General features: G+C 48.6%; 1 protein-coding gene across 2 annotated transcripts in view; it reads left to right on the top strand.

Moving 5' to 3' along the window:
- Positions 1 to 1,622: 1,622 nt before the first annotated feature.
- The window catches only part of SLC28A3 (solute carrier family 28 member 3), a 483,890-nt gene continuing 465,856 nt past the window's right edge, over positions 1,623 to 19,656 (top strand). For both annotated transcript variants that reach the window (XM_063913791.1, XM_063913790.1), the window contains exons 1-2: positions 1,623 to 1,858; positions 3,622 to 3,792. The gene's annotated coding sequence lies outside the window, so the exon portion shown is untranslated. The remainder of the gene's footprint in view (positions 1,859 to 3,621; positions 3,793 to 19,656) is intronic.

Here is a 19,656-nt window from a genome sequence, read left to right on the forward strand (position 1 = left end):
TGTGAGTGCTGCCTGGTCAGCTGGCATCCTGAGAATAAGGTACATCCTGCTCCTGTCCAGTCCCCAAACCATACACTGTGACTGGGGACACCTTAACCCTTACACCATCAGGATAATGCAAATAATGTAATTAAAAATAATCTCTCTGTCGGGTCCCCTTCAGTGCTCAGTTGCCGCTCTGGCCAGTCCAGTGAGAGTGCGGGAGCTCGGGTGGCAATGGGTGTAGTGAACCCGGCTCCGACCATCGCTATGCTGCTGCTCCCAGGCCGGGCTCATTGAAGAGACCTTTGGCCAGGGCAAGAGAGAGGATGCTGCTGGGCTGGTTAACTTTCTCCAGGTCCCCCGTTGGTAGAACAGCTTCACCACTTTTCATGGCTAGCGGCACCCGGAAGACCTTTATAGCCTAACTTTCGGATTGCATTCCAATGAACCGCAAGTACTGGAAGCAGTGTGAGCCAGCCCAGCCTGAGTGTGAATCGCCCTGGCTGAGGGGGGTATGGGACCGGCCCATCGGGGTCTGTCCAGGTGGGCCAATCCGCCCCTGCACACTGCATTACATCTGGCCCAATATGTTCCTCAGATAGTTGTGTAGACAATAGCTAAGTTTATGCTGACAAATGTCCCAAGTAATACCTCTTCCTCATAGTGTCAACACTCCCCTATATGTTTTTAAATAAAACATGAATATATTAACTATTCAACATTTTTATTTTTTTGTATACGGAGAGAGAAAATGGTTGATTATTTTAGACGGTGACTACTAAATCTTTTTATCCAAATGACAATACCTAACTCTGACAAACATGAATAGTGACCGTAAGTCAATGTAATGTATATTTAATACGAAGATAATGTCATATGAAGCAGATTACTCAACAGCATTCCGTTACAGTTCCTGTGAAATCCCTAAGGCTGTGATAAGAAAAGATATCACACATTTGTATACTGTAGTACGAGATAATCATTTATTTAAAGGGGAGAGCTCCCTCTTGTGCCCATTTTGGAGATGGCACATGTCACTAAATATACCACGTATTATTATTATTAGAGAACTGCACTTTTTTAATACTCATTGTACTTTCCATAACCACACTGTAATGTGCAGATTTCCTAATGGGATCATCTTCCAACAATCACTGATAATAGTTAGAGCCACTGAATAGTTACCTGGTTTCCAGAGCAGCTACTTTGCTACATGAGATTCACCATAGTAAGTTGGATAAAATGTTTGTAATCACATCCTATAACTGTTTAGAAATGTGTTAGCCCACCCACTAATCTGGCATAGGGGAGTACAGGGTGTCACACACACACACACACACAGAGTGTACAGTTTGTCAAACATGGGGATAAGGGAGAGTCTGATTAAGGCTCCAGGGGTCAAGGGGCACGTAAGACAAGGGGCCCCTGTGGACTAATATATATATATATATATATATATATATATATATACAGATCAGAGGCGTAACTAGCATGGGGGGAGCAGGGTACGTGCCCTGGGCGCCGTGGCAACCCCAGCAGAGGGGGACGCCACCGGCACCTGCATGGCCCGCTCGCCCCATGCCGCCAGAGCTCTGCACTCCACCACCGTTGCGCTGCTGCTGGCCTCTTCCTGCTGGGAGCGTGACCGCGATGTGTCACGCTCCCCTGTGTGAACAGCCTGCTGTTACCTGCCGCCTCAGCCCGCCGGAAGGGGAGTGGGGTGAAAGTCCCGCTCCCCCTGCCGGCAGCAGCTCCCGCTCCGCACACACTGGCTGCAGCTCCCACTACCGCCGCACCGCGGCTTCACGCCTCCCGCAAACATGAACACTGCAGCTTCACTCCTATCTGGGAGCCAGGAGCAAGCCGGACCCGGCAGGTAAGGGGGGAAGGAATGCCTGTTTACCGGCAATGGGGAAAGCTCCTGCTTATTAAAGTCTGGTGCATGTCTCTATATCTGCCATCTCCCCCTGCCAGTGTCACCTGCTGCCCCCAGATCTTCCCTCACCCCCTGCCAGTGTCACCCGCTGCCCTCACCCCCTGCCAGTGTCACTCGCTGCCCTCACCCCCTGCCAGTGTCACCTGTTGCCCTCACGCCCTGCCAGTGTCACCCACAGCCCCCAGATCTACCCTCACCCCATGCCAGTGTCACCCACTGCCCTCCCCCCTTGCCAGTGTCACCCACTGCCCTCACCCTCTGCCAGTGTCACCTGTTGCCCTCACGCCCTGCCAGTGTCGCCCCCAGATATACCCTCACCACATGCCAGTGTCACCCACTGCCCTCACCCCCTGCCAGTGTCACCCGCTGCCCTCACCCCCTGACAGTGTCACCTGTTGCCCTCACGCACTGCCAGTGTCACCCACAGCCCCCAGATCTACCCTCACCCCCTGCCAGTGTCACCCACTGCCCTCACCCCCTGCCAGGGTCACCCGCTGCCCTCACCCCCTGCCAGTGTCACCCGCTGCCCTCGCCCCTGCCAGTGTCACCCGCTGCCCTCACCCCGCCAGTGTCACCTGTTGGACTCACGCCCTGCCAGTGTCAACCACAGCCCCCAGGTCTACCCTCACCCCATGCCAGTGTCACCCATTGCCCTCACCCCCTGCCAGTGTCACCCACTGCCCTCACCCCCTGCCAGTGTCACCCGCTGCCCTCACCCCCTGCCAGTGTCACCAGTTGCCCTCACGCCCTGCCAGTGTCACCCACAGCCCCCAGATCTACCCTCACCCCCTGCCAGTGTCACCCACTGCCCTCACCCTCTGCCAGTGTCACCCGCTGCCCTCGCCCCCTGCCAGTGTCACCCGCTGCCCTCACCCCGCCAGTGTCACCTGTTGCCCTCACCTAAATCTGTCCTTTCCCCATGCCAGTGTCAGTCCTGTACCTAGATCTGCCCTCACCCCCTGTACCCAGATGTCTTACCTCACCCCCTGATAGGGTCACCTCCTGTACACTGATCTGCCTTCAACCACTGCCAATGTCTACCCCTACACCCCTGATCTGCCTTCACCCCTGCCAATGTCACACCTGCACCTATATCTGACCTCATATGCTGCCAGTGTCGCCCCCTGCACCCAGAGATCTACTCTAACCCCCGCCAGAATCACCCCTCTGTACTCAGGGATCTGCCATCTGAGGGACACGGGGATGCTGTGAGACACAAGACAGGAGGCAGGAGTGAGGGGGCAGGAGTGACGGGGCATGATGCAGGAGTGAGGAGGCAGGAGTGATGGGGCAGGATGCAGGAGTGACAGGGCAGGATGCAGGAGTGACGGGGCATGATGCAGGAGTGAGGAGGCAGGAGTGACGGGGCAGGATGCAGGAGTGACGCGGCAGGATGCAGGAGTGAGGAGGCAGGAGTCACGGGGCAGGATGCAGGAGTGAGGGGGCAGGAGGCAGGAGTGACGGGGCAGAATGCAGGAGTGACGGGGCAGGATACAGGAGTGAGGGGGCAGGAGGCAGGAGTGAGGGGGCAGGATGCAGGAGTGAGGGGGCAGGAGGCAGGAGTGACGGGGCAGGATGCAGGAGTGAGGGGGCAGGAGGCAGGAGTGACGGGGCATGATGCAGGAGTGAGGGGGCGGGAGGCAGGAGTGACGGGGCATGATGCAGGAGTGACGGGTAAACGATACTAATGCTTACCGTTGCAGTAACAGCACAGGAGGACGGCGCACATTTGGATCCTGCAGCAGAAGAGAAGATCCTCCTTCGGAGCGCAGCAGACCACACTGAAAAGGGTGCATCCCCGGTGCGGTGCTCTGCATCCCGTGTGGCGCTGAAGACGTGGAGTGTCAGAGGTGGCAGAAGCGCCGCAGCTTTGGGTGAGAAACTGCTGCAACACTTCCGCTGCTAAACTCTGCAATTAGTCAATGGGCTCCCCTCACCACAGTGCCCCTCAGGATTAGTTAATTAAGGGGGTAGGATCCCCTCACTCGATAATGTGAATTTCGGCTCATGCCGTGTGCTATAATGTGAATTTCGGCTCATACCGTGTGCTATAATGTGAAAGGGGCACCAGTACTAGATAGTATAAGGGGTCCTACTACACTGAAGGTCACGCCCCTTTTGAGTGACCACGCCCCCTTTTTGGGAGCACGCGCCTTCGGCGCGCGCATAATTGCTACCTTCACTTTTTCATTCTCCCTTCAAAAATGCCAAAAAAATTTTTTTTGTGGGGAGGGGGAGGGCGCCATTATTGATCTTGCCCTGGGCTCCAAAAACCCTAGTTACGCCTCTGATACAGATGGATAAATACCCCAAATGATCCTCTATATGGACTGAGGTGATCATCTGTATAGACTTATGGGGAGTATCACCAGAGCTGGTCCTAGGCATAGGCAAATTAGGCAAATGTCTAGGGCATTTGGTATGCCTAGGGGCACAAGCAGCTTCTGCTGATAAAAGTGACATGCGGCTTGCCTATATTCTGTGTCTGACTACGGCTGTATCTGCATACAAAATGCTACATTACAGTGTATTCCTGGAAATCACTGTAACGTAGCATTTCATGTGCAGATACAGCCACAGTCACATACAGAATATAGGCATGCCACATATAATTTTAATAAGCAGAAGCTGCTTGTGCATCCTAGTCACATAGCAACACAAAAAAGATGCATTTTTTGGGGGGGAAAAGGGTCAGACATGAGAAAGAGCTGGCCTAGAGCTGCCAGCGGACTCACTCCAGGCATCTCCTGCTGATATGCATATTGAGGCAAGATGTATGAGGATGCATCTGTATCCAAGCAGAGGCAGAAGTCACAGTGTTAGTGGCCTTGTGAGTGTTGTGTGTGGGTGGGTTGGTTTTGTAATAGTGTTTGGTGTAAGGTGTATTATGTGTGTCATGTGTATAAATCCATAAATAATGTGCGACATGTATGTAAGGGGCACTATGTGTGCCATTATGTGTATAAGGGCATTAACAATGTGCGGCATATGTGTCAGGGGGTTCCGGTATGAATGGTCGACCATGTTATGGTCGACAGTCATTAGGTCGACCACTATTGGTCGACATTGACATGGTCGACATGGACACATGGTCGACACATGAAAATGGACGACACATGAAAGGTCGACACATGAAAAGGTCGACATGAGTTTTTTTTACTTTTTTTTGGTGTCGTTTTTTGCGTAAAGTGACTGGGAACCCCAATTAGTGCACCGCGTCCCCTCGCATGGCTCGCTTCGCTCGCCATGCTTCGGGCATGGTGCCTTCGCTTCGCTCGGCACAGATTACCGTTCCATTCGTAGTCCTTGTGGATCGTAAAGTATGGAAAAGTTCCCCAAAAGAAAAAAAAGTTAAAAAACGCATGTCGACCTTTTCATGTGTCGACCTTTCGTGTGTCGACCATTTTCATGTGTCGACCATGTGTCCATGTCGACCATGTCAATGTCGACCAATAGTGGTCGACCTAATGACTGTCGACTATAACATGGTCGACCATGTGAACGGATACCGTGTCAGGGACATTATGTGTATAAGGGCATTAATAAAGGTTGGCATAATGTGTAAGGAGCATTATCAGGACATTAATAATGTGTGTCATATGTGTAAGGGGCATTACTGTGTGGCATTATGTGTATAAGACTATTGTGTGGTGTAACGTATAGAAAGGACCACTACTGTGTGATCTAATGTGAATAAAGAGCAATATGGTGTGGTGTAATGTCAATAAGGAGCAATTCAGTGTGATGTAATGTGAATAGGGGGCACTACTGTGAGGAGCAACGTATATAAGGTAAAGTGATACTACTGTGTGATGTAACATGAATAAAGGACACTATTGCATGATAAAATGTGAAAGTTGCACTACTGTGTATTGTAATTTGAATTGGGGTTACTATTGTGTGGCCATGCCCTTTCCCAGCAAGAACATGCCCCTTTTTTGGGCTGTGCACTGAATGTGCACACTGTTCCTATTTAAAATATAATGAGGACTGCTATATGTGAGGGGTGATGATGCTGGAAAAGGGGTGCAGGGTCAGAGGTGAAACTAGCGGCGGTGCTAGGGGGCACCAGCCAAAATCTTGCCTAGGGCATCATATTGGTTAGGGCCTGCTCTTAGTATCACACTTACATTAGAAGGGGCTCATATGGATATGACTTATGTGAGCTGCCCCTTACTAGTAATTGCAGTGCCCCATGCTTTTGTAACCCTGTTGTGCGAGTACAGCAGCAGCAGCATTGTGAGATGCACTGCAGGAGATTTCTTGTCCCTTCTCCCCTGAGCTGCAGGGGAGCCATAGACAGCTGGGAGAAATGTCTGGATTTGGCTTGCACTGCTGGCAGGACAGAGAAAGCAGCGCAGGGAAGAGTTAATGAAAAAAGCAGGACTGACCATTAGTAGTGGGCTAAGGTAAGCCAGCAGAGAGGGGAACTGCACAGCGATGTGCTGTGGGGTAGAATGGCAGAGTGCGGGCAGTGACCGTCACCATCGCTGGTTCCTGTGTCCTGGCCGGCAGTTTATGACAGGACCCTGATGTATGTACTAGAGATGAGCGGGTTCGGTTCCTCTGAATCCGAACCCGCCCGAACTTCAGGTTTTTTACACGGGTCCGAGCAGGCTCGGATCTTCCCGCCTTGCTCGGCTAACCCGAGCGCGCCCGAACGTCATCATCACGCTGTCGGATTCTCGCGAGGCTCGGATTCTATCGCGAGACTCGGATTCTATATAAGGAGCCGCGCGTCGCCGCCATTTTCACACGTGCATTGAGAGTCATAGGGAGAGGACGTGGCTGGCGTCCTCTCCGTTTAGAGAAGAGAGAGACACAGTATTTTGGGGAGCATTATTAGGAGGAGTACTACTATACTGTATACTACTATACTACTTGCTGAAGTGATATTTATACTAGATTAGATAATAGATAGTGTGACTGTAAGTGTATTATCTGACTTGTGGGGGAGACACTGACAGTGGGGAGCAGTTAGAGTCTGAGAGCAGGACTCAGGAGTACATATAACGTACAGTGCACACTTTTGCTGCCAGAGTCAGTGCCACACTGCCATTGTTGTGACCACACTGACCACCAGTATAATAATATATTTTGTGATTGTCTGCTTAGGCCTCGGAGTACTAGTTGCAAGTTGCAACGTGACCTGAAGTGACCACCAGTTTAATAATCAATCACCACCAGTTTAATATATATATATATATATATATATATATATATATATATAATTGTATATAATATATATATATATATATAATATTGTATACCACCTACCCGTGGTTTTTTTTTTTTCATTCTTCTTTATACATACTACTATAGTAGCTTACTGTAGCAGTCTGCGGTGCTGTGCTGACCTGACAGTGTCCAGCAGGTCCGTCATCAGTCATTACATAATAAATATATATAGTACTTGTCCGGCTGCAGTACTAGTGATATTATATTGATTTCATCTCATTATCAATAATTTATCATCCAGTCTAGACTCTATATTAGCAGCAGACACAGTACGTTAGTCCACGGCTGTAGCTACCTCTGTGTCGGCACTCGGCAGTCCATCCATAATTGTATACCACCTACCCGTGTTTTTTTTTTTTTTCTTTCTTCTTTGTACATACTACTATAGAGTATAGTAGCTTACTGTAGCAGTCTGCGGTGCTGCTGAGCTGACAGTATCCAGCAGGTCCGTCATCAGTCATCATTACCTAATAAATATATTATCTACCTGTCCGGCTGCAGTACTAGTGATATTATATATACATACATATATATATTGATTTCATCTCATTATCAATCATCCAGTCTATATTAGCAGCAGACACAGTACGTTAGTCCACGGCTGTAGCTACCTCTGTGTCGGCACTCGGCAGTCCATCCATAATTGTATACCACCTACCCGTGGTTTTTTTTTTTTCTTCTTTGTACATACTACTATAGTATAGTAGCTTACTGTAGCAGTCTGCGGTGCTGCTGAGCTGACAGTGTCCAGCAGGTCCGTCATCAGTCATCATTACCTAATAAATATATTATCTACCTGTCCGGCTGCAGTACTAGTGATATTATATATACATACATATATATATATTGATTTCATCTCATTATCATCCAGTCTATATTAGCAGCAGACACAGTACGGTAGTCCACGGCTGTAGCTACCTCTGTGTCGGCACTCGGCAGTCCATCCATAATTGTATACCACCTACCCGTGGTTTTTTTTTTTCTTTCTTCTTTGTACATACTACTATAGAGTATAGTAGCTTACTGTAGCAGTCTGCTGTGCTGCTGAGCTGACAGTGTCCAGCAGGTCCGTCATCAGTCATCATTACCTAATAAATATATTATCTACCTGTCCGGCTGCAGTACTAGTGATATTATATATACATACATATATATATTGATTTCATCTCATTATCAATCATCCAGTCTATATTAGCAGCAGACACAGTACGTTAGTCCACGGCTGTAGCTACCTCTGTGTCGGCACTCGGCAGTCCATCCATAATTGTATACCACCTACCCGTGGTTTTTTTTTTTCTTTCTTCTTTGTACATACTACTATAGTATAGTAGCTTACTGTAGCAGTCTGCGGTGCTGCTGAGCTGACAGTGTCCAGCAGGTCCGTCATCAGTCATCATTACCTAATAAATATATTATCTACCTGTCCGGCTGCAGTACTAGTGATATTATATATACATACATATATATATTGATTTCATATCATTATCATCCAGTCTATATTAGCAGCAGACACAGTACGGTAGTCCACGGCTGTAGCTACCTCTGTGTCGGCACTCGGCAGTCCATCCATAATTGTATACCACCTACCCGTGGTTTTTTTTTTCTCTAACGTCCTAGTGGATGCTGGGGACTCCGTCAGGACCATGGGGAATAGCGGCTCCGCAGGAGACAGGGCACAAAAGCAAGCTTTTAGGATCACATGGTGTGTACTGGCTCCTCCCCCTATAACCCTCCTCCAAGCCTCAGTTAGGTTTTTGTGCCCGGCCGAGAAGGGTGCAATCTAGGTGGCTCTCTTAAAGAGTTACTTAGAAAAAGTTTTTAGGTTCTTTATTTTCAGTGAGTCCTGCTGGCAACAGGCTCACTGCATCGAGGGACTTAGGGGAGAGATTTTCAACTCACCTGCGTGCAGGATGGATTGGATTCTTAGGCTACTGGACATAGCTCCAGAGGGAGTCGGAACACAGGGCTCGCCCTGGGGTTCGTCCCGGAGCCGCGCCGCCGACCCCCCTTGCAGACGCTGAAGATGAAGAGGTCCGGAACCAGGCGGCAGAAGACTCTCAGTCTTCATCAGGTAGCGCACAGCACTGCAGCTGTGCGCCATTGTTGTCAGCACACTTCACACAGCGGTCACGGAGGGTGCAGGGCGCTGGGGGGGGGCGCCCTGGGCAGCAATGTATAATACCTGTATGGCGAAAAATACATCACATATAGCCCTTGAGGCTATATGGATGTATTTAACCCCTGCCAGATATCTAAAACTCCGGAGAAGAAGCCCGCCGAAAAGGGGGCGGGGCCTATTCTCCTCAGCACACAGAGAGGGGGGGCACTGATTTGGCGATATGTATATATATTAAAATAATTATAGCGTTTTGGTGTGTGCTGGCAAACTCTCCCTCTGTCTCCCCAAAGGGCTAGTGGGTCCTGTCCTCTATCAGAGCATTCCCTATGTGTGTGCTGTATGTCGGTACGTGTGTGTCGACATGTATGAGGAAAATATTGGTGAGGAGGCGGAGCAAATTGCCTGTAATGGTGATGTCACTCTCTAGGGAGTCGACACCGGAATGGATGGCTTATTTATGGAAATTACGTGTCAATGTCAACACGCTGCAAGCCGGTTGACGACATGAGAGGGCCGGCGAACAAATTAGTATCTGTCCAGGCGTCTCAAACACCGTCAGGGGCTGTAAAATGCCCATTTACCTCAGTCGGTCGACACAGACCCAGACACGGACACTGATTTCAGTGTCGACGGTGAAGAAACAAACGTATTTTCTTTTAGGGCCACACGTTAAGGGCAATGAAGGAGGTGTTACATATTTCTGATACTCCAAGTACCACAAAAAAGGGTATTATGTGTGAGATGAAAAAACTACCTGTAGTTTTTCCTGAATCAGATAAATTAAATGAAGTGTGTGATGATGCGTGGGTTTCCCCCGATAGAAAATTATTGGCGGTATACCTTTTCCCGCCAGAAGTTAAGGCGCGGTGGGAAACACCCCTCAGGGTGGATAAGGCGCTCACACGCTTATCAGAACAAGTGGCGGTACCATCTACGGATAGGGCCGTACTTAAGGAGCCAGCTGATAGGAGGCTGAAAAATATCCTAAAAAGTATACACACACATGCTGGTGTTATACTGCGACCAGCGATCGCCTCAGCCTGGATGTGCAGAGCTGAGGTGGCTTGGTCGGATTCCCTGACTAAAAATATTGATACCTTTGACAGGGACAGTATTTTATTGACTATAGAGCATTTAAAGGATGCATTTCTATATATGCGAGATGCGCAGAGGGATATTTGCACTCTGGCATCAAGAGTAAATGCGATGTCCATATCTGCAAGATTCCAAACGGCACAAAGATGTATTGCCGTATAAAGGGGAGGAGTTATTTGGGGTCGGTCCATGGGACCTGGTGGCCAGGGCAACTGCTGGAAAATCCACCGTTTTTTACCCTAAGTCACATCTCTGCAGAAAAAGACACCGTCTTTTCAGCCTCAGTCCTTTCGTCCCTATAAGAGTCATATCTGCCCAGGGATAGAGGAAAGGGAAGAAGACTGCAGCAGGCAGCCCATTCCCAGGAACAGAAGCCCTCCACCGCTTCTACCAAGTTCTCAGCATGACGCTGGGACCGTACAGGACCCCTGGATCCTACAAGTAGTATCCAAGGGGTACAGATTGGAATGTCGAGAGGTTTCCCCCCTCGCAGGTTCCTGTAGTCTGCTGTACCAATGTCTCCCTCCGACAGGGAGGCAGTATTGAAAACAATTCACAAGCTGTATTCCCAGCAGGTGATAATAAAATTACCCCTCCGACAACAAGGAAAGGGGTATTACTCCACACTATATGGTGGTACTGAAGGCTAGGTGAGACCTATTCTAAATCTGAAAAATCTGAACACTTACAAGGGTTCAAATCCAGATGGAGTCACTCAGTGCAGTGATAGCAAAGAACAAGGGGACTATATGGTGTCCCGGGACATCAGGGATGCTTACCTCCATGTCCCAAAATTTGCCTTTTCTCACCAAGGGTACCTCAGGTTCGTGGTACAGAACTGTCACTATCAGTTTCAAGACGATGTCGTTGGATTGTCCAAGGCACCCCGGGTCCTTACCAAGGTAATGACCGAAAGGAGGATTCGTCTTCAAAGAAAATGGACGACCTCCTGATAAGAACAAGGTCCAGAGAACAGTTGGAGGTCGGAGTAGCACTATCTCAAGTAGTTCTACGACAGCACGGGTGGATTCTAAATATTCCAAAACCGCAGTTGTTCCGACGACACGTCTGCTGGTCCTAGGGATGATTCTGGACACAGTCCAGGAAAAGGTGTTTCTCCCAGAGGAGAAAGCCAGGGAGTTATCCGAGCTAATCAGGATCCTCCTAAAACCAGGAAAACTGGCAGTGCATCATTGCACAAGAGTCCTGGTAAAAATGGTGGCTTATTACGAAGCGCTTCCATTCGGCAGATTTCACGCAAGAACTCTTCAGTGGGATCTGCTGGACAAATGGTCCGGATCGCATCTTCAGATGCATCAGCGGATAACCCTATATCCAAGGACAAGGGTGTCTCTCCTGTGGTGATTACAGAGTGCTCATCTTCTAGAGGGCCGCAGATTCGGCATTCAGGATTGGATGCTCGTGACCACGGAGGCCAGCCTGAGAGGCTGGGGAGCAGTCACACAAGGAGTGTGATCAAGTCTGGAGAATTCTCTCCACATAAATATACTGGAGCTAAGAGCAAATTTATAATGCTCTAAGCTTAGCAAGACCTCTGCTTCAAGGTCAGCCGGTATTGATCCAGTGGGATAACATCACGGCAGTCGCCCACGTAAACAGAAAGGGCGGCACAAGAAGCAGGAGGGCAGTGGCAAAAACTGCAAGGATTTTTCGCTAGGCGGAAAATCATGTGATAGCACTGTCAGCAGTGTTCATTCCGGGAGTGGACGACTGGGAAGCAGACTTCCTCAGCAGGCACGACCTCCACCCGGGAGAGTGGGAACTTCATCGGGAAGTTTTCCGCATGATTGTGAACCGTTGGGAAAGACCAAAGGTGGACATGATGGCGTCCCGCCCGAACAAAAAATGGGACAGGTATTGCGCCAGGTCACGAGACCTTCAGGCGATAGCTGTGGACGTCCTGGTAACACCGTGGGTGTAACAGTCGGTGTATGTGTTCCCTCCTCTGCTTCTCATAACCAAGGTATTGAGAATTATAAGACATAGAGGAGTAAGAACTATACTCGTGGCTCCGGATTGGCCAAGAGGGACTTGGTAACCGGAACTTCAAGAGATGCTCACAGAGGACTAATGGCCTCGGGAGCTAAGAAGGGATTTGCTTTCAGCAAGTACCATGTCTGTTCCAAGAGGAACCGTGGCATCGGCCTTTAAGAAAGGACCTGCTCCAGCAGGGACCTTGTCTGTTCCAAGACTTACCGCGACTGCGTTTGACGGCATGGCGGTTTGAACGCCGGATCCTAAGGGAAAAGGCATTCCGGAAGAGGTCATACCTACCCTGGTCAAAGCCAGGAAGGAAGTGACCGCACAACGTTATCACCACATGTGGTAAAAATATGTTGCGTGGGTGAGGCCAGGAAGGACCCACGAAAAAATTTCAACTAGGTCGATTTCTGCACTTCCTGCAAACAGGAGTGTCTATGAGCCTCAAATTGGGGTCCATTAAGGTTCAAGTTTCGGCCCTATAGATTTTCTTCCAGAAAGAATTGGCTTCAGTTCCTGAAGTCCAGACGTTTGTCAAGGGAGTATTGCATATACAGCCCTTGTGTGCCTCCAGTGGCACCGTGGGATCTCAACGTAGTGTTGGGATTCCTCAAATCATATTGGTTTGAACCACTCAAATCTGTGGATTTGAAATATCTCACATGGAAAGTGACCATGCTGTTGGCCCTGGCCTCGGCCAGGCGATTGTCAAAATTGGCAGCTTTGTCTTACAAAAGCCCATATTTGATTTTCCATTCGGACAGGGCAGAACTGCGGACTCGTCCCCAGTTTCTTCCTAAGGTGGTGTCAGCGTTTCACCTGAAACAACCTATTGTGGTGCCTGCGGCTACTAGGGACTTGGAAGACTCCAAGTTGCTAGACGTTGTCAGGGCCCTGAAAATATATATATATATATATTAGAGATGAGCGGGTTCGGTTTCTCTGAATCCGAACCCGCCCGAACTTCATGGTTTTTTTCACGGGTCCGAGCAGACTCGGATCCTCCCGCCTTGCTCGGTTAACCCGAGCGCGCCCGAACGTCATTATGACGCTGTCGGATTCTCGCGAGACTCGGATTCTATATAAGGAGCCGCGCGTCGCCGCCATTTTCACACGTGCATTGAGATTGATAGGGAGAGGACGTGGCTGGCGTCCTCTCCATTTAGATTATAAGAGAGAGAGATTTACTGGAGCTTAGGACTAGGAGGAGTACTGTAGAAGTGTAGAGAGTGCAGAGAGTTTACTAGTGAGTGACCACCAGACAGTGCAGTTTATTTAATATATCCGTTCTCTGCCTGAAAAAAGCGATACACACAGTGACTCAGTCACATACCATATCTGTGTGCACTGCTCAGGCTCAGCCCAGTGTGCTGCATCATCTATATATATTATATATCTGTCTGACTGCTCAGCTCACACAGCTTATAATTGTGGGGGAGACTGGGGAGCACTGCAGTGCCAGTTATAGGTTATAGCAGGAGCCAGGAGTACATAATATTATATAGTGAGTGACCACCAGACAGTGCAGTTTATTTAATATATCCGTTCTCTGCCTGAAAAAAGCGATACACACAGTGACTCAGTCACATACCATATCTGTGTGCACTGCTCAGGCTCAGCCCAGTGTGCTGCATCATCTATATATATTATATATCTGTCTGACTGCTCAGCTCACACAGCTTATAATTGTGGGGGAGACTGGGGAGCACTGCAGTGCCAGTTATAGGTTATAGCAGGAGCCAGGAGTACATAATATTATATTAAAATTAAACAGTGCACACTTTTGCTGCAGGAGTGCCACTGCCAGTGTGACTGACCAGTGACCTGACCACCAGTATAGTTAGTAGTATACTTATATTGTGATTGCCTGAAAAAGTTAAACACTCGTCGTGTGACTTCACTTGTGTGTTGTTGTTTTTTTTATTCTATAAAAATAAAACTCATTCTGCTGACAGACAGTGTCCAGCAGGTCCGTCATTATATAATATATAATATATACCTGTCCGGCTGCAGTAGTGATATATATATATTTTTTATATCATTTATCATCCAGTCGCAGCAGACACAGTACGGTAGTTCACGGCTGTGGCTACCTGTGTGTCTGCACTCGGCAGGCAGTCCGTCCATAATTGTATACCACCTAACCGTGGTTTTTTTTTCTTCTTTATACATACATACTACTACGACATCTCTTTATCAACCAGTCTATATTAGCAGCAGACACAGTACAGTACGGTAGTTCACGGCTGTGGCTACCTCTGTGTCTGCACTCGGCAGGCAGTCCGTCCATAATTGTATACCACCTAACCGTGGTTTTTTTTTCTTTCTTCTTTATACATACATAGTTACATAGACATCTCTTTATCAACCAGTCTATATTAGCAGCAGACACAGTACAGTACGGTAGTTCACGGCTGTGGCTACCTCTGTGTCTGCACTCGGCAGGCAGTCCGTCCATAATTGTATACCACCTAACCGTGGTTTTTTTTTCTTTCTTCTTTATACATACATAGTTACATAGACATCTCTTTATCAACCAGTCTATATTAGCAGCAGACACAGTACAGTACGGTAGTTCACGGCTGTGGCTACCTCTGTGTCTGCACTCAGCAGGCAGTCCGTCCATAATTGTATACCACCTAACCGTGGTTTTTTTTTCTTTCTTCTTTATACATACATAGTTACATAGACATCTCTTTATCAACCAGTCTATATTAGCAGCAGACACAGTACAGTACGGTAGTTCACGGCTGTGGATACCTCTGTGTCTGCACTCGGCAGGCAGTCCGTCCATAATTGTATACCACCTAACCGTGGTTTTTTTTTCTTTCTTCTTTATACATACATACTACTACGACATCTCTTTATCAACCAGTCTATATTATTAGCAGCAGACACAGTACAGTACGGTAGTTCACGGCTGTGGCTACCTCTGTGTCTGCACTCGGCAGGCAGTCCATAATTGTATACTAGTATCCATCTCCATTGTTTACCTGAGGTGCCTTTTAGTTGTGCCTATTAAAATATGGAGAACAAAAATGTTGAGGTTCCAAAATTAGGGAAAGATCAAGATCCACTTCCACCTCGTGCTGAAGCTGCTGCCACTAGTCATGGCCGAGACGATGAAATGCCAGCAACGTCGTCTGCCAAGGCCGATGCCCAATGTCATAGTACAGAGCATGTCAAATCCAAAACACCAAATATCAGAAAAAAAAGGACTCCAAAACCTAAAATAAAATTGTCGGAGGAGAAGCGTAAACTTGCCAATATGCCATTTACGACACGGAGTGGCAAGGAACGGCTGAGGCCCTGGCCTATGTTCATGGCTAGTGGTTCAGCTTCACATGAGGATGGAAGCACTCAGCCTCTCGCTAGAAAAATGAAAAGACTCAAGCTGGCAAAAGCAGCACAGCAAAGAACTGTGCATTCTTCGAAATCCCAAATCCACAAGGAGAGTCCAATTGTGTCGGTTGCGATGCCTGACCTTCCCAACACTGGACGTGAAGAGCATGCGCCTTCCACCATTTGCACGCCCCCTGCAAGTGCTGGAAGGAGCACCCGCAGTCCAGTTCCTGATAGTCAGATTGAAGATGTCAGTGTTGAAGTACACCAGGATGAGGAGGATATGGGTGTTGCTGGCGCTGGGGAGGAAATTGACCAGGAGGATTCTGATGGTGAGGTGGTTTGTTTAAGTCAGGCACCCGGGGAGACACCTGTTGTCCGTGGGAGGAATATGGCCGTTGACATGCCAGGTGAAAATACCCAAAAAATCAGCTCTTCGGTGTGGAGGTATTTCAACAGAAATGCGGACAACAGGTGTCAAGCCGTGTGTTCCCTTTGTCAAGCTGTAATAAGTAGGGGTAAGGACGTTAACCACCTCGGAACATCCTCCCTTATACGTCACCTGCAGCGCATTCATAATAAGTCAGTGACAAGTTCAAAAACTTTGGGTGACAGCGGAAGCAGTCCACTGACCAGTAAATCCCTTCCTCTTGTAACCAAGCTTACGCAAACTACCCCACCAACTCCCTCAGTGTCAATTTCCTCCTTCCCCAGGAATGCCAATAGTCCTGCAGGCCATGTCACTGGCAATTCTGACGATTCCTCTCCTGCCTGGGATTCCTCCGATGCATCCTTGCGTGTAACGCCTACTGCTGCTGGCGCTGCTGTTGTTGCTGCTGGGAGTCGATGGTCATCCCAGAGGGGAAGTCGTAAGCCCACTTGTACTACTTCCAGTAAGCAATTGACTGTTCAACAGTCCTTTGCGAGGAAGATGAAATATCACAGCAGTCATCCTGCTGCAAAGCGGATAACTGAGGCCTTGACAACTATGTTGGTGTTAGACGTGCGTCCGGTATCCGCCGTTAGTTCACAGGGAACTAGACAATTTATTGAGGCAGTGTGCCCCCGTTACCAAATACCATCTAGGTTCCACTTCTCTAGGCAGGCGATACCGAGAATGTACACGGACGTCAGAAAAAGACTCACCAGTGTCCTAAAAAATGCAGTTGTACCCAATGTCCACTTAACCACGGACATGTGGACAAGTGGAGCAGGGCAGGGTCAGGACTATATGACTGTGACAGCCCACTGGGTAGATGTATGGACTCCCGCCGCAAGAACAGCAGCGGCGGCACCAGTAGCAGCATCTCGCAAACGCCAACTCTTTCCTAGGCAGGCTACGCTTTGTATCACCGCTTTCCAGAATACGCACACAGCTGAAAACCTCTTACGGCAACTGAGGAAGATCATCGCGGAATGGCTTACCCCAATTGGACTCTCCTGTGGATTTGTGGCATCGGACAACGCCAGCAATATTGTGTGTGCATTAAATATGGGCAAATTCCAGCACGTCCCATGTTTTGCACATACCTTGAATTTGGTGGTGCAGAATTTTTTAAAAAACGACAGGGGCGTGCAAGAGATGCTGTCGGTGGCCAGAAGAATTGCGGGACACTTTCGGCGTACAGGCACCACGTACAGAAGACTGGAGCACCACCAAAAACTACTGAACCTGCCCTGCCATCATCTGAAGCAAGAAGTGGTAACGAGGTGGAATTCAACCCTCTATATGCTTCAGAGGTTGGAGGAGCAGCAAAAGGCCATTCAAGCCTATACAATTGAGCACGATATAGTAGGTGGAATGCACCTGTCTCAAGCGCAGTGGAGAATGATTTCAACGTTGTGCAAGGTTCTGATGCCCTTTGAACTTGCCACACGTGAAGTCAGTTCAGACACTGCCAGCCTGAGTCAGGTCATTCCCCTTATCAGGCTTTTGCAGAAGAAGCTGGAGACATTGAAGGAGGCGCTAACACGGAGCGATTCCGCTAGGCATGTGGGACTTGTGGATGGAGCCCTTAATTCGCTTAACAAGGATTCACGGGTGGTCAATCTGTTGAAATCAGAGCACTACATTTTGGCCACCGTGCTCGATCCTAGATTTAAAGCCTACCTTGGATCTCTCTTTCCGACAGACACAAGTCTGCTGGGGTTGAAAGACCTGCTGGTGACAAAATTGTCAAGTCAAGCGGAACGCGACCTGTCAACATCTCCTCCTTCACATTCTCCCGCAACTGGGGGTGCGAGGAAAAGGCTCAGAATTCCGAGCCCACCCGCTGGCGGTGATGCAGGGCAGTCTGGAGCGACTGCTGATGCTGACATCTGGTCCGGACTGAAGGACCTGACAACGATTACGGACATGTCGTCTACTGTCACTGCATATGATTCTCTCAACATTGATAGAATGGTGGAGGATTATATGAGTGACCGCATCCAAGTAGGCACGTCACACAGTCCGTACTTATACTGGCAGGAAAAAGAGGCAATTTGGAGGCCCTTGCACAAACTGGCTTTATTCTACCTAAGTTGCCCTCCCACAAGTGTGTACTCCGAAAGAGTGTTTAGTGCCGCCGCTCACCTTGTCAGCAATCGGCGTACGAGGTTACATCCAGAAAATGTGGAGAAGATGATGTTCATTAAAATGAATTATAATCAATTCCTCCGCGGAGACATTGACCAGCAGCAATTGCCTCCACAAAGTACACAGGGAGCTGAGATGGTGGATTCCAGTGGGGACGAATTGATAATCTGTGAGGAGGGGGATGTACACGGTGATATATCGGAGGGTGATGATGAGGTGGACATCTTGCCTCTGTAGAGCCAGTTTGTGCAAGGAGAGATTAATTGCTTCTTTTTTGGGGGGGGTCCAAACCAACCCGTCATATCAGTCACAGTCGTGTGGCAGACCCTGTCACTGAAATGATGGGTTGGTTAAAGTGTGCATGTCCTGTTTTGTTTATACAACATAAGGGTGGGTGGGAGGGCCCAAGGACAATTCCATCTTGCACCTCTTTTTTCTTTTCTTTTTCTTTGCATCATGTGCTGTTTGGGGAGGGTTTTTTGGAAGGGACATCCTGCGTGACACTGCAGTGCCACTCCTAGATGGGCCCGGTGTTTGTGTCGGCCACTAGGGTCGCTAATCTTACTCACACAGCTACCTCATTGCGCCTCTTTTTTTCTTTGCGTCATGTGCTGTTTGGGGAGGGTTTTTTGGAAGGGCCATCCTGCGTGACACTGCAGTGCCACTCCTAGATGGGCCCGGTGTTTGTGTCGGCCACTAGGGTCGCTAATCTTACTCACACAGCTACCTCATTGCGCCTCTTTTTTTCTTTGCGTCATGTGCTGTTTGGGGAGGGTTTTTTGGAAGGGACATCCTGCGTGACACTGCAGTGCCACTCCTAGATGGGCCCGGTGTTTGTGTCGGCCACTAGGGTCGCTTATCTTACTCACACAGCGACCTCGGTGCAAATTTTAGGACTAAAAATAATATTGTGAGGTGTGAGGTATTCAGAATAGACTGAAAATGAGTGTAAATTATGGTTTTTGAGGTTAATAATACTTTGGGATCAAAATGACCCCCAAATTCTATGATTTAAGCTGTTTTTTAGTGTTTTTTGAAAAAAACACCCGAATCCAAAACACACCCGAATCCGACAAAAAAAATTCGGTGAGGTTTTGCCAAAACGCGTTCGAACCCAAAACACGGCCGCGGAACCGAACCCAAAACCAAAACACAAAACCCGAAAAATTTCAGGCGCTCATCTCTATATAATTCCAGGACGGCTGGAGTCAGAAAGTCTGACTTGCTGTTTATATTGTAGGCACCCAAAAAGCTGGGTGCTCCTGCTTCTAAGCAGACTATTGCTCGTTGGATTTGTAGTACAATTCAGCTTGCACATTCTGTGGCAGGCCTGCCACAGCCAAAATCTGTAAATGCCCATTCCAC

The sequence above is a fragment of the Pseudophryne corroboree genome, chromosome 1, assembly GCF_028390025.1.
Source record: "Pseudophryne corroboree isolate aPseCor3 chromosome 1, aPseCor3.hap2, whole genome shotgun sequence".
In the NCBI taxonomy this organism is placed as follows: domain Eukaryota; kingdom Metazoa; phylum Chordata; class Amphibia; order Anura; family Myobatrachidae; genus Pseudophryne; species Pseudophryne corroboree.